Source organism: Ursus americanus, chromosome 8 (assembly GCF_024610735.1).
Source record: "Ursus americanus isolate L20-20 chromosome 8, mUrsAme1.1.p, whole genome shotgun sequence".
Taxonomy (NCBI): domain Eukaryota; kingdom Metazoa; phylum Chordata; class Mammalia; order Carnivora; family Ursidae; genus Ursus; species Ursus americanus.
Genome location: NC_142134.1, coordinates 58,629,360 through 58,644,920, shown reverse-complemented (window position 1 = coordinate 58,644,920; position 15,561 = coordinate 58,629,360). Strand labels below are relative to the sequence as shown.

General features: G+C 33.9%; 1 long non-coding RNA gene across 37 annotated transcripts in view; it reads left to right on the top strand.

The window, feature by feature from the left end:
* LOC123793462 (uncharacterized) overlaps window positions 1-15,561 on the top strand; it is a 191,377-nt gene that overhangs the window by 78,098 nt on the left and 97,718 nt on the right. The gene's annotated exons all lie outside the window — the stretch shown is intronic.

Here is a 15,561-nt window from a genome sequence, read left to right as displayed (position 1 = left end):
TGGATACACTGAGTGTATCAGTCAGCATTCCAGGAGGAAACAGAATTCACCCCAGATAGTTCAAATATTAGGAAATACAAATAAGGACTGGAGCAAAGATAGAAGAACAAACAAGGGATGGTGAAGATCCCCAAGACTCTCAAGCTTAGGGAAGCATTACTTCAACTGGGATTGAAGTACTGAGGGAGTGAAGTAGTTTTACCAGAGATTAGTGATATTGAGAGTTATGGAGGAGAGGTCACTTGATGGTGTGCTAAAGGAATGCACCAATGGGCCAAAAATACAGTCAGTGCTGAGGATGGGGTCAGGAAATTTTCTTTTCTCCTATCCAATGGTCTCAACCAACCAGAATCCAACTGGCTAGGGAACCTAAGTGATATAGTCTACAGGGGTCAGCCAATAACCATCTCTACCTCCAGCACAAAACAAGAAAGAAAAGGGCAGAAGATTGAGAACAGATTCTAGGGATGGAGATTGAGAATAACCCAGAATGAGGTAGTAGTAGTAGTCTAAACAAGATGATTCAAAACCTTTGTTCTCAGTTGCCGGTAATTTCTAGGTGTACCCTTTGCACAGGCTACCACAATGGTAGAATTTTAATGCAACCAAGCTAGTTACACTCTAATTATGCCTTTCCTATGAAATTCCATAGAATTGGAGATGTAGCTCTTTAAAATAGCAGAGATCTGACTTGAATGTACATTGTATTTTCTTGGTGGAGTAGATTAATGAAATGAGATTTTTTTAAATTTAAGAATATCATTTAAGAGTTTAGTACAATGTAAGTAGCAAAAAAGAAAAAAAGAAGGAAAGGATATTTTAGTAAAGTGTTTTACAATGCCCTTTCATCCTAGACATATTAGAAATAAATCTGTGTCCATATTCTAAGTGTAGACCCTGTATTTTGCATACACATTGTCTTGATCTGTGCCATGCATGATACCATGGTTGGATTTATATCCACCTACTTTGTTCAATTAATGTCGGTTTAAATAGCTAAGTAAAGCTCCTTTCTTTTTTAAACCAAAATAGCATCCTGTGAAACATTTGGATCCAAAATAGAATCTATGTGAAACCCAAAAAATCAAAATAGAGTTCCTACAACTCCTCAAATCTAAAACACTTGGGAAAAGCTGTAGCGGCTGTGACATACCAATCACTTTCTTATTGATTTAAGGTCACCTCTTAGATTTTATCTGTAGATAACTCACACACACACATACGTGCATGTGCGCGCACACACACACCTCCTATAATCCCAGAGATGTAGAAGTTAATATTTGATTAAGTTATGTCTAGCTTGCAATCCAGAAAATAAGTTCTGCGGATGAAATGTGGTGTGAGTGTATGTGCTAGAGATTGGCTATGTAAATAGTTAGTGGGTACTGACTTGGTTAACCTATACTCTCAATGCAAATCTTCTTTCAAATCTTATCCATTTCTAATATGGGCAACAAGAAGCAATTTACTGAGTTCTGTGATCAAAAGTCACAAGGGTACTGACTTCTAGAAGACACATTTCCCTTCTTTGTAAGATTGCAATAGCCACTTCACTTTCCATTCTAAGGGTGAGCAAAGATGTCTTCATAGCCAGAGACCCCTGTTGAAAACTTGTTCTGTGGAGTTAGAGAGTGCATATAGAAAGAGGAAGAATATGCAAGAAAAGGAAACTAAAAGGAGTAATCGAATACCAGCGGCTATCACTTACTGAATGACTATGTACTCATCTCTTCCCCATCTCTAGAAAACTGTACTGTTAGTGGGGTTCAGGGCATGCTAGGGAAAAAAATGTGTGTGTGAGAGATATTCTCATCTCTGTCATCTCTTAGTTTTGTGACTTTGATCAAGTCATTAAAACTCCCCAAACTTAGCTTCTTTTGGAAAGTGCTGAATAAAGATAGACTACTTTGATTACAGTCCTAGCATTTTACATTTATAATTTCTAATCCTTCCAGTTATCTCTCAAGCCAAGTAATTATAATTTCCCATTTTAGAGATAATTGAACCAAGGCTTAGAGAGTTGAGAAACTTGCTCAGGATTATGTTCCAGGACAGAACTGGAACTTGAGCCATTTTTGTTACTGTTTTATTCTTCAATATATATGATATATGATGTATATGATATCAAAGAAGTATAGGCAGGGTCAGGTAGATTAGTTTAATAACTTTGTACTGTATCTTTAAAAAAAATAAAGAACACTAAAAATCTCATTTTATGTGTAGAATAAAGAACCACTTCTGAGGAAGTGTGAATGTATCTAAAGAGATCAGTATAATGGAAGCAAGTGCTGTTTCCTTTGTGGAATTGCAAACAAACAACAACAACAACAAAAAACATAGACAAGTCTGAGAAAGGTTTAGCAGGGAGAAATTAACGGATAGAAAAAATGATGGGAAGAGAGAGCAGAGCTAGAAAAATACAGATTCGAATTGGAGACAACCTCACCAAGGTGTCAGTTTCCTTTTGGTTCTCTCTTTATAAAGAACCCACACATTGCTGGTGTAGTGTGCATGAAGTCACTATTTTGTGTTTTGACTAAGAATACACATACACACATATATACTTCATATATGCTTTATATATGTGTGTTTATGACTATGTCTATCTAACTCTATCATCTATCTATCATCTATCTATCTATCTATCTATCTATCTATCTATCTATCTATCTATCTATTTATCTATCTATCTATCTCCTTGTCTTCCTCACTAACACCTTAATTTATTTTCTAGATCACCCTTGTTGATTCTTTTGCTGCCTCTTATCTCTATGCTTTCAAAATAAGATTTCCTTTTTTGAACACCTATGACTTACATCTTGGTCTTCTAATCTAGTTCCATTTCCTGGTTGATGATATCTCATTTTCATCTCTACTTATCTCTAGATAAGTATAGCATTTGGCAGATTTGCCTTGATGAGCTGAAATTTTGCTAGTGGCAATTACTTGCCATTATTCCTCTTTCATTATATACCAAGATAAATTTCTTCTCAGCTTCTGTCCTTGATCCATCTAGTGGTCCTAGTTCCTGCTTTGCATATGACTTAGAGATTAGTGATGGATTAAACAATTTATTGTTGAATAGCTTGTGCTTTCCATTTTCAAACTAAAGAAAGGTATTTCCAGTAGAATTAATTTTTTTAAGTATAAAGGGTTTTTTAAAATTATTTCACTTTTAGTTTTCTTATAGTTATTTTTGATGAGTAATTCTATGGGTTTGAGAGTTTTACAGGCATTATAGATGGTCCTCCCAGAGCACTAGCTAATTCTGTTTCGGTAAATAATTGTGGATTTTGGTTCAATTCTGCTTTAGGCCAAGCATTTATCAACTAGCATAATTACACATTCATATTTTACAGAAGACTGCATGTGGTATCGTATAAATGTATGGTAAATCTAGTTTCAGCCCAATTCAGATGGACTTAAATATATTCATTCATTTTCCATTCATATACTTTTCAAATATATGTGAAATATAAAAATACATAATTTTTTCCATTAGTGTTTTCAGCTATGAAATAGAATTGTGTATTTTTAAGTGTATGCTTTCTAACAAATTTCTTTCAGAATATATGTATAATTGGGAATGAAGGTCTGAGTAATAGTCTATATTATAGCATAATGTGCCGAGGGTAAAACAATAGTGCTTCTTTGACTGTGCCTGTTGTACACACATACACACAAGGAAGAAGAATTTTGAACTTGAGCTAGGTGTTCTGCATTATGACGAATAGGGTTAAACTGCCAAGATTTCAAATAGTTATTTTCCTTAATTGTAGCTTGATGGAAAACCAAATAATTTTGGAAACAGTTAGCCTGCTATGTTGTGTATCAGATAACATGTTACATTTGTCTTATTCTACTGACTTGAACTTATCAAGACTGGAGTGTACCTTTTTTATTTTTTTTTTTTCCTGAAGCTCTGCTTCACAACAGATGGGATGTCTAACATCCTTTTCTATTTAAAACATGCAAGTTCTAATCAACAGGAGGGTTTTAGAATGTTAAACCAGCCAGCCATAAGAAATGTGTCATGCAGTTTCCTGTCATTCTAATTAATTAGATAGCATTATTTGTTGTCCCCAATGAACCTAAATGAGCTCAATGCCGGGATAATAGCTTAATTCTTATCAAAGGTTTGTTTTCATATTACTTGCTTGGATTGGAGCAAAAAAACCCTAAATATTCCAAGATTATCCCAAATGCATGCGAACTATGATTTATATATGAGACCTACATGTCTTAACCTTCTCTCAAGATCATATAAATATTTTAACATTCTAGGATACTTTTACATGGAAATTATACTTTCTTTAATATCATATATCTTTCATTTTCAAAATGTATTATAATATTTTTATGGTGAGGTTTTACACTATTATAATTTTCAATTATATTACCAAGACAGTATGTTCTTAGCACTACAAGGAGCCTATTCTTGTTTTTAAACTATTGCTTAACATAATGTTATGGAATTGTTGATTAGTGCACAAACTATAAATAAAACATAATTCATATAATTTCTGCCTTAATTATTAGGAAATAAATGAACACAAGATTAAAAGTAATGTGAAAACCAGACAACAGACAACAAGTTAGGAGACAATTTGTTTAAATATTTAATGTTAATCTGAAGGATATCATGTAAGATTATAAAATGGAGGAGATATGCTATGTAAAAGAATAATGACAATGGGTAATAAAACAAAAGTGAGAATAGTAACTTCAGTACATGATTCCAGCAAATATGTTTGAACCCTTGAACTTCTATGAATATTTACTATCATTATTACCCATAAATATCTACACACTCAAAAATCTCACCAATTATGTTTTTTTCTTCTTTTCTCCTTCCATAATTGTGCTATGATATTTCATGCAAATTTATTAAAATACTTTATTTAAATTTATTAAGTTCATATTTAGGAAGTCCAAAGGTATATACCTCATAGAGTTTTATTAGTATAGACTCTTATTTTTGTAAATAAAAATGTGGATGTTGATTTTAATGGTCAACCTAATCTGTAATAATAAATAAGATCCAGTATATATTTGATGTGGCTATAAGAAGATATTTATATAATCACATTAACAACATCTAGAATTGGCACCTTTAATACCATGAAACCCCTTTTATAATTGTCTGGAAATCTTCCTCCACTACTGTGTCATAATTAGGTGTGTATTTTATGGAGCTGTATGCTTTATCTTTGATAGCACTTCAAAACTGGTAGCAACCAGTGCTCACTCTTCATTTCATTTTTTTTTAATGCTTACTTGTTTCTCAGAGTCCACATAAATTGTTGCTCACAGAATTTCCCTTTACTCTTAAAGTTTTAATTAAATTATACCTTCCATAACATTTTTAAGCCCAGTTTTAACATTTTGCCTGTTCTTCTATTTCAGTGTATAATATCTACTTAACCAGTGATTGGTAAACTTGTTCTGCAAAGGGCCAAGTAATAAACATACTAGGCTTTTCAGGCCACTCAAACTTTGTTACAAATATTCAACTCTAATTGTGGTATGCACAAGCAGCCGCAAACAATTTGTCACTTAAGCACCATGGCTGTATTTCAATAAAAGAAAAAATAATATACAAAAATAAGTGGTGGACTGAATTTGGCCCACAGGCTTTAGTTGGCTGACCTCCATATTAGACTGTAAATTCCTCAAGGGAAGAGACCATACCCTATTCATCTTCTTTACCACACGGTGTCTGTCACAGCAATTTGCCCTAAAATAGGCCTTGAAAATCCATTATTGGATTAATGAAAGACTGTTCTTTCTCTGACAACAGTGTAGACTTTGAACAGACAGTTGTGTAAGGAATGGGGAATGGAGAAAGTGAAAATGATGCAGACGAAACTCACGTTACCCTTTAAAACTCTTTTTCCAGTTCGGAAATTGCATCACAACCAAAACAGTATTTGAATAATAATTTATAGTGTAATTCACTGTGTTAGTGATAATTCAGAGTCCTTTTCCTTGAGGAGTACACAGTAGAGCTGGGTAAAAAGCCAGGGTCCTAAGTGTGCTAATTGAGTGGTGAGCACAGATCTATTGTAACATAGCAAAGTACAGAGGGCTTCTAAATCCCAAAGAGGAATTGACATGTGTTCCACCTCTAAGGGATGAGAAGGTTCTTGAACATCAGAACAGTTAGCCTTAGGGACTATAAAAAGTCAGTTTCACACTTAAAAAAAAAAAAGAAAAATTGAAATAATTGCTGCTTTTGACTTCACTTTCTAAATCCAATTTTTTTTTTTTTTAAAGAAGCATAGGTACAATTCTAAAAATGGAGCAAGTCTTTACATTTCCCCAAAATATTGCTGGTGGTTCTGCCATAAAGAGATTTTACTTCTGCAGAAACCAATTCCAGAGTTGAATTTCTGATCAAGATTTCTGCCTTAAATAAATCGAACATACAAACACACACACGAACTGGAAGTGTTTATTCATTTATAATGGTGCACCAAGTTACATAAAATGTGAATATAGAGTTTTGAAAACTTCAATTCTAAACACCATGAGTTTGAGATGAGGGAAAAGCAAATAGCTGAAGACATTGCAGAAATAGTAGAAAATATTGATCTGGAGTTGTATGTGAGGTCAGGGCTAAAAATATTGATTTGGTTGTCAGAGACAAAGAGATCTCTTTTGAAGTCATTGGAGTGGACAGATTCTGAAGAAGAGCATGGACAGAGGAGAGCTTTGATTTCCCTGAAATGGGAGTGATTGAAGGTCTACTGGATAAACATCAAATAATAGAATGCTCTCATATTTATACAGATTTTACCCAACATATATTTATTATTTTTGACTTGTTTGACACTATGGACTTATTTCTCCATCTTGAGACTGACACAGGTGAATTAAAAGACCTGCAGGTTCTTTTCAGTTATAAAATTATTCGTGAGGTTTAGTTCAATATAATTGTCTATATGCCATAATTGAGCTTATATTCATATTTCTACCACAATAAACCATAACAGAATATTTAATTAATACTTATTGTATTTTGCCTTTTAGAATTTATGGGCTTTAGGAAGATTTCAAGTCCCTCAAGAAAGAAGTTCAATCAATTAAGTTTATTCTGTTTTTTTCATTTATGTTGCCTATAAGTAAACTTGCTCCAGGGTATCTTCCTAATTGAGATGCCTCAAGTTTTGCAATAATTACAATATGAATGTTGCTAATAGTGACAGTACTGCTATTTTTCCTGCTGGAAAGCAGATTTGCTAATAACTCAGGATCAACTTCATAATTTATCATGGGAGATTGGAGTAATATTATTTTCATACAAATCTTTCTATGTTTTCATATTATTGGTAATAATTTTCATCTAATTGTTATCAGTAAGTATAAGACATTGGAACTTAATTATTAACTCTTAAATATTGGTTAATCTCATACTTCAGTGGATATTAATCTGCATGCACAGTAAAAATAAAAAGGGAACAAGTAAAGAACATTAGCATAGGTCATAACAAAAGTATTAGACAAAGCCATTCCTACTAATTTATTTGGAAATAAAATTTGGCCAGACTGTGCCAAAATGAAGATGTCTCACTAATCAATGATGTAAGAATTGGAAATATTTCATAATTTTCTTGTTATATAATAAAGAACAAATATAAACAGATGATATGGAAAGACTGTAAAACCCTAAATTTGTAGACAAAGGAAAATTCAGATCATTCCCTAAGGGTACCACAGATTTTCTGGAATAACTAGCCGATAAAATGAGATTTTCAATAGCATTGGTGCCAACATTGAGAGAGTTACATTCTTAACATATAGATATAAGATATAGATATAGAACATTTATCTATAAGATATAGATAAAAGCAGAGTGGAGATATGTTCAAAGGCATTTGATACTTGGCTTAAATTTTTTTTCAAAGAATGTATTTACTAAAATCATGTTATACTATTCTTGACTAGCTTTGACACCAAGTAAATTGATTCACACTGACAATAAAACTAACTGATTTTTGTATCTTTAGAGCCTTGCACAGGGACCAGCATGTATAAACACGAAGTGGGTAGAGTTTCCTCACAGAGAGGCAGCAAACAGGGGGTGGTTAGTTTTTTTATTGCTGTGTAACAAAGGACCACAAACTTAATAATAGCCATTGACTAGTTCACAGTTTTATAGGTTAGAAGTCTGGCAGGACCTGGCTTAGTTTTCTGCTCAGGTTATCAGAAGACTGAACTCAAGATGCTATCCTGGCTGAGTTTTTGTCTGGAGAATCTGGAGAAAAATTCACCTCCAAGTTCTCTTTTATACTAGCAAAAATCAATTCTTTGTGGTTGTAGGACTGAGGTCCCCACTTCCCTGATAGCTTTTGAATGAGGACTGCTCTTAGCTGCTAGAAGCTGCCTCTCTCCATTAGCAATTTGGAACCAAGATGTCAGCTTTCTTCCAGAGTAGGCCAAAGTACATCTTTCCGACTTCCCCTCTGTGACTACTGGAGAAAACTCTTTTAAGGGTTCATATGAATAGTTTAGGGCTATCCAGATAATCTTCCTATCTGAAGGTTAACTGTGTTATGTAACACAACCTAATCACAGGAGTAAAATCCATCCAGTTCATTGTCCCAAGGACCTTGCAGGATGCCATTTTAGAATTCTGCTTACCATAGGAATTAAATGTAGGACTTTGGTGGAGCCTGAGGACTGGTCTTTATATCAGTGGTTCTGCTGATTTCTAGTCATGTAATCAGGTGAAGTCACTTTGATTATATTCCCAGTCTCGTTATTTGTAAGCTTGGTAAAAAACTTGTTTTGAGGAGCTATTACTGTATTAACTCCTCCATACATTTTAGCTATTTTCATTACTTTACAAGAATATCTAAACAAGCTGGAGAAGAGGTGGTGTGAATTAATGATTCAGAATAAGCTGATACCTCTCAATAAATATAATATGAGGTAAATGTGTTTAATCTCTCAGTGTATTTCAGTTCCCATGACCCTACTCTCCCATGATGGCAGTATCTGGTATCCCTACATTTCTAGAATTAGAGATATGCATTTTTGGTATGCTTTAGCACCTAATCATTACCAAGACAACCACTTCATTTACTGTATCTGCAGAAACAATGCTCTTTTGTAGCAGTCCATTGGACTTATTGACATACAGTACATCCATCTTTAAAGGTTTAAAAAAAAAGAGCATTTTTAAGGGTAATGGTAAGTTTATCTGAAATATAATTTACATACTGAATTTATATAATCACTCCTGAATAAGTTGTGACTCTGTAAGTTCAAATTGATCCAACTATGAAAGCCAAAATTAAACAATGGGATAGCCCTGTCCTTTGACCACATAAAAATGCATTTCCATAACAACAAGTGCAGTTGTTATCTGTCTTTTCTCCACTCCTTTTGGAATGATCCCTTACCAACTGGTCTGGCCAAAACATGTACACTTTTTTGTTATTTGGATATCAGGTGTCTTCAAGAGAAACAATCTCCCCTTTCTACTGAAGGTCTGCTTTGTTTTCTGTGACTTATGTTCCCTACTGTGGTTATACCCTGAGGGATTTCAAAAAGCGTGAGATTTGCCATTGGAAACCCTATGGGTTTGGATGCTGTTGTGTCCAGCTAGGTTGCATGCACCCCTCTCCTCTCTCTGTTAGAACACCAGAGCTCTGACTAGATAACTGGTCAACTGTCCTAGGAGCTGGAAATTTGTTGCCTGTTGATAACCAGCTTTGATGTTGATTTCCAGCATTTGTAGATTTAATAACAAAAATGTCAATTTTGCATCTCCAGTTGCTAAACTCTCTTACCTTGTTAGGGTGCCTCCTTTTTATCTGTGGTCAGTTCCTATTTGTTAGTGCCTGTATGTCAGGGCCAGATTAGATTTCTCTGATCTATTTTAGTCAAACACCTTGCCTTTGCCATTGGATGATTCTCCTTCATCTTTCAGCTCTGCGAGGCTCTGTGGTCCCATTGTTCTTTTATAGGTTATACCTATCTTTGTCTGGAGAGGTGTTAATGAATGTGGCCTAACTCGACACTATTAGATTGGAGAGAAGCAATACTGACAACAGAGAAGATAAAATATACCCTACATTATTCTAGTCCATTGGTGAAACATTAAATTATTTTTGTTTGTTTATCAGGGTCTGTTAAATAAAGGTTCGACATCATCAATGAGAACCTACATTGAATCCTGTTAAGGTGGACTAGAATGTTGTATAGATTATATTTTCATTACTATTAGTTTGTCCTAGAATTATGACTAATGGAAGTCATCACTGTGCTTTATATTAAAATCAAGGGAATCCCTATGTAGGCAGAAATTTTTGCCTGTATTTCTCAAAATGTTGTCCTCAGACCACCTGTGGTAATTAACACCTAGGGTTTTTACTTCGGTAATAAACACCTAAGGTGTTTAGTAAATTCTCAGGTCCCATTGCATGCATACTGAATCATATTTGGTTTTGGCTAGCTCACCAGGTGATTTCTCCATCTATTGCTTAGGATTATGTTGGCAAAAATTCAACAGTCTATAATAAAATGTGGGGAAAAAATCTGATCATATACTTTTGTCTAAGTGGAAGTCAATTAATTTGTTACTGCATATTATAGAAAAAATATAATGTGTGAATTATGGTCATTAAAGCTGCTCTGAATTATCAGGAAATTCTACTTTAGTTAAGAACAGTTATGTTTGTTTTATTATGATGTCAGTCATACAAAATAAGAGGTTTTTATATTGATCCCATGAAAAAGAAATGAAAACATATAGCTGTAATTTGGCATGGCATAGAACTCTCTGGGATCACCAAAGTTCAAATAATCATATCCCACGGAAAATGACTGCGGTCAGTAGAAAGTCTCACTCTGTGATTTTTATTTCTTAATTTCAAAATCATAAATGCATGTCCTGAAGCCTAGGATAGAGCTGACCCTGTCTGTGAGCATTAAGTTGTCGGCTCACAGGCAGAACTGTGATATGAGGTTGTATCTTATTGAAAGCTACAGAAAAGATAGGATAGGAATGCACAGCATCATTAGAAGTTAGTTTGCACAGAGACATAAAAATATATACACAGAACAAACCATGCAGCATGGGCAGTAACATAAATCATGCTGATCTAACAAGCTTCAAATGGCTGAAAGCCAGGCCCTTTTATGTCTCTAAAGACTCTCTGCTTTTTGGTCGAGCCCCTTTCTTCCCAGGCAGAGTTGACACCAGATTCCCTCAACATTAATCTCCAATAGCTAGGTAACAAAAGGTAAATTCAGTAAAGACATTACTGTCTTCCTGGGGAATTGGAATGTGAAGTACAATGCCTAGGCAGCAAAGCTGAGTAAAACAGAAATAAGAAAGATAAACAATCACCGGACACATTCTTCTCCCATAAACACATTGTCATCAAGTTGCTACAGCTACAGGTCCCAAAGGAGGAACTGGCAAGAAAAACACAAATGAAAAAATAAAACCTATTCACAATTTTAGTGTTTGTTGAGACAAAGTAATTACAGAGCCATCAGGCCCAATTACAAAGCACACAGAGTCAATTGTCATAAACTATTTAGAAAGCCGAGTAGAGAAGCCATTTGACCAGCATCCTTCCATTCAGTGCAACCCAGCTCAGGGGCTTCTTGCCTCTTGTTTGCAAAAGTCAGACAATACACTCTGTAATTGCCCTGCTTGTTCACTCTGCCCTTAAATATTTACCACAGAGGATTAATTTCTCCATGAGATCTTCTCTGACTACTCAGAAATAGCTTGTGTTTTGTTGCATTCCCATTTCAAGGATGTCCCTGTGCTTTCCTAACCCACTCCTCTCTGTTAACATTTTGACCTGTGTCATGCACCTGTCAGTCTAAACTCACTTCACAAATTTGTGTCACCTAAGTACATCTTTTGAAATATTGTGTGCATTCAGCAATTGAGAGTGAAGTAAGAAGACGAATTTCAAAACTTCACCTCCACCCCCATGGTTAAGATACATACACATGAAAAAAAATTCATACACACAGTGTATGGCATATATGTTTTATAAAATAAAAAATATATATACTGAAAGCCAGATTTTGCAGATTCCACCTGTTCTGGAATCGAACCTATACATAACCTGGCAATTGGTAAAAAGAATATAATGAAATACTGCTTGCAATCATTTTATTCATAACAACCAAATAATCATAAAAACATCTGGACTGTGATAAATATACAGGTTATAAAAGCTTCTACATACATTATAAAATGTGATTTTTCAATTACCTATACTTTTTTTTTTTTTTTTTGCCGTCTTGACTGGTATGCTCCCATTCCCAAGTGAAGAAATAGGAGAGGAAATAAATGGCTTCCCATCAGTTCTCAGAAAGGAAAAGCAGTAACAGGCATTAAAACCCATTCTTGTTACATACTGCTTATCAAAATTTTAATTGCTTTATTTAAATGTTTTATTTTTAATTGTGAAATATTCCAACAGAAAACTGAAATGTAAAACAATATACACATACACTCAGCATCTCTCTCTATTTTTTTATTTAAATTCAATTAGCCAATTTATAGTACATCATTAGTTTCAGATGGAGTGTTCAATAATTTATCAGTTCCGTATAACAGTAGTGCTCATCACATCACGTGCCCTCCTTAATGCCCATCACCCAGTTGCCCCATCCCCCCACCCATCTCTCCTTCCACAACCCTCAGTTTGTTTCCTATAGTTAAGAGTCTTTCATGGTTTTTCTCCTTCTCTGATACCTTCTCATTCTGTTTTCCCTCCCTTCTCCTATGATCCTCTGTGCTGTTTCTTATATCCACATATGAGTGAAGCCATATGATAATTGTCTTTCTCTGACTGACTTATTTCATTCAGCATAATACCCTCCAGTTCCATCCATGTTGATGTAAATGGTATTCATCCTTTCTGGTGGCTGAGTAATAGTCCATTGCATAAATATACCACATCTTCTTTATCCATTCATCTGTTGATGGACAGCTTGGCTCTTTCCACTATTTGGTTATTGTGGACATTGCTGCCATGAACATTGTGGTGCAGGTGCCCCTTTGGATCACTACATTTGTATCTTTTGGGAAAATACCTGGTAGTGCAATTGCTGGGCTGTAGGGTAGCTCTGTTTTTAACTTTCTGTGGAACCTCCATACTGTTTTCCAGAGTGGCTGTACCAGCTTGCATTCCCACCAACAGTGTAAGAGGGATCCCCTTTCTCCACATCCTCACCAACATTTGTTGTTTCCTATCTTGTTAATTTCAGCCATTCTGACTGGTGTGAGGCGATATCTCATTGTGGTTTTGATTTGTATTTCCCTCATGCCAAGTGATGTGGAGCATGTTTTCATATGTCTATTGGCCATTTGTATGTCTTTGGAGAAATTTCTGTTTAAAACTTCTGCCCATTTCTTGACTTGGATTATTTGTTCTTTGGGTGTTGAGTTTAATTAAGTTCATTATGAATCTTAGATACTAGCCCTTTATCTGATATGACATTTGTAAATATCTTCTCCTATTCCTCAGGTTACCTTTTAGTTTTGTTGACTGTTTCTTTTGCTGTGCAAAAGCTTTTTATCTTGATGATGTCCCAGTAGTTCATTTTTGTTTTGTTTCCCTTACCTTTGGAGACGTGTCTAGAAAGAAGTTGCTGCGGATGAAGTTGAAAAGTTGCCACCTATGTTCTCTTCTAGGATTTTGATGGATTCCTGTCTCACATTTAAGTCTTTTATCCATTTTGAGTTTTCTCTCTATATATTTTAAAATTAGCATGTGACAAGATTAATTTCAACTTTTTTTTCAAAGACTCATATTTTAGTTATTCAGTTGATGTCCCAAGCCCCATTTCATCTCTGTGGTCTTATACCTTTCTGACCCTGCCCAAATGTCATCACTTCTGGTGGTGTAGCTGCTATATATCTTTCTCAGGTATATTTTTAAAAGTAAATGTGTGCATCTGTAAATATTAGTACTGCTTTGTTTGTGTGGTTTTAAAATTTACAAAAATTACAATTGCCATTTTCAGTTTTCTTTTTCATTGAGTATTGTTTGCAAAACTTACCTAAGTTTCTCTTTTTTTCAACTATGTTAAGGTATTTAACATTGTGTGGGTTTAAAGAACTTTATGTGATGATTTGACGCATATATGTATTGTAAAATACTCACCGCAACACATCCGTTACCTCACACAATCACCATTTTGTTGTTGTTGTCATAGTGAGACCATTAAAACTCTACTCTCATAGCAACTTGCAAGCCAGCAATGCAATATTATTAACCATAGTCACCATTCCATTCATTAGATCCCCAGAATTTATTCATCTTATAACTGAAAGTTTGTGCCCATTAACCAATATCTCCCCATTTCCCTTAGCTCCTGGCAACCACCATTCTACTCTCTGTTTATATGTGTTTGATATTTATTTAGATTCCACATATCTAAATACATGATATCATATATATGTGTGTGTGTATATATATATATTCCCACATATATCCATTCAGATATAAATATGAATATTTGTATCTCTATATATCTGTATGTATATAAAATACAGTTTCCACAGTTTCTTTATCCATCATCTGATGACGGATACAAGTTGTTTCCATGTCTTAGCTATTGTGAATAATGCTGCAATTAACATGAGAGTCCAGATATCTCTTCAAGATAGTGATGCTATTTTTATTTATTTCAGATATATACCATAAACAGGGAGTTGTAGATCATATGGTAGTTGTATTTTTAAGTTTTTGAGGAATCTCCAGACTGTTTTCTATAGTGGGAAATATAGTGGAAATATCTACATTTCCAACAACAATATGTAAGGGTTTCCTTTTCTCTTCATCCTTGTCAGCATTTATCTCTTGTCTTTTTGATAACAGCCATTAATGCTTCTTTATATTTGATTTAAAAAATGTGTTTCATTTAAGCTTAAAAATGTTTGCCATGAATTTTTTCAGTGTTCTTCAATGATATTGAAGTTTGTTTTATTTTTTATTATATGCATTTTATTGTTTTTAGTAATGTGTATAAATATGTGTGTGCTCTCTCAATTTTGTTTGTGATAAGTTTTGTCAGATATTCATCTACTTCAATTTTTTCTAAGAATGAGATTTTCATTTAGAATATCATTTTTATTAATTTCTATTCTAATCTATATATTATTTTATTTTCCTTATTTGTTTTCTATTCTGTGGTTCTAGTTTTACATTTTTGCTTGCTTATTTTAAATAATATAAATCATATATGTATATAATTATCTTTAAGAAGCAATTTTGGGTATATCTAATAATTTTTAATATTTACATTTTCTTTATCACTCATCTTTGATTATTTGGTAATTTCTTTCATAGTAGCGTAATAATTTTTTTGTCATCTATAAATTATGACAATATTATTTTTATCCGAGTATTAAAGAACTAAGACATATTTTAAAATCAAATTTGTGATTAGCCTGGGTGTTATGTGCAACTAATGAATTGTTGAACACTACATCAAAAACTTATGATGTACTATATGCTGGACAACTGAACATAATAAAAATAAAAAATAAAAATAAATAAACTTTACTATTGCTCA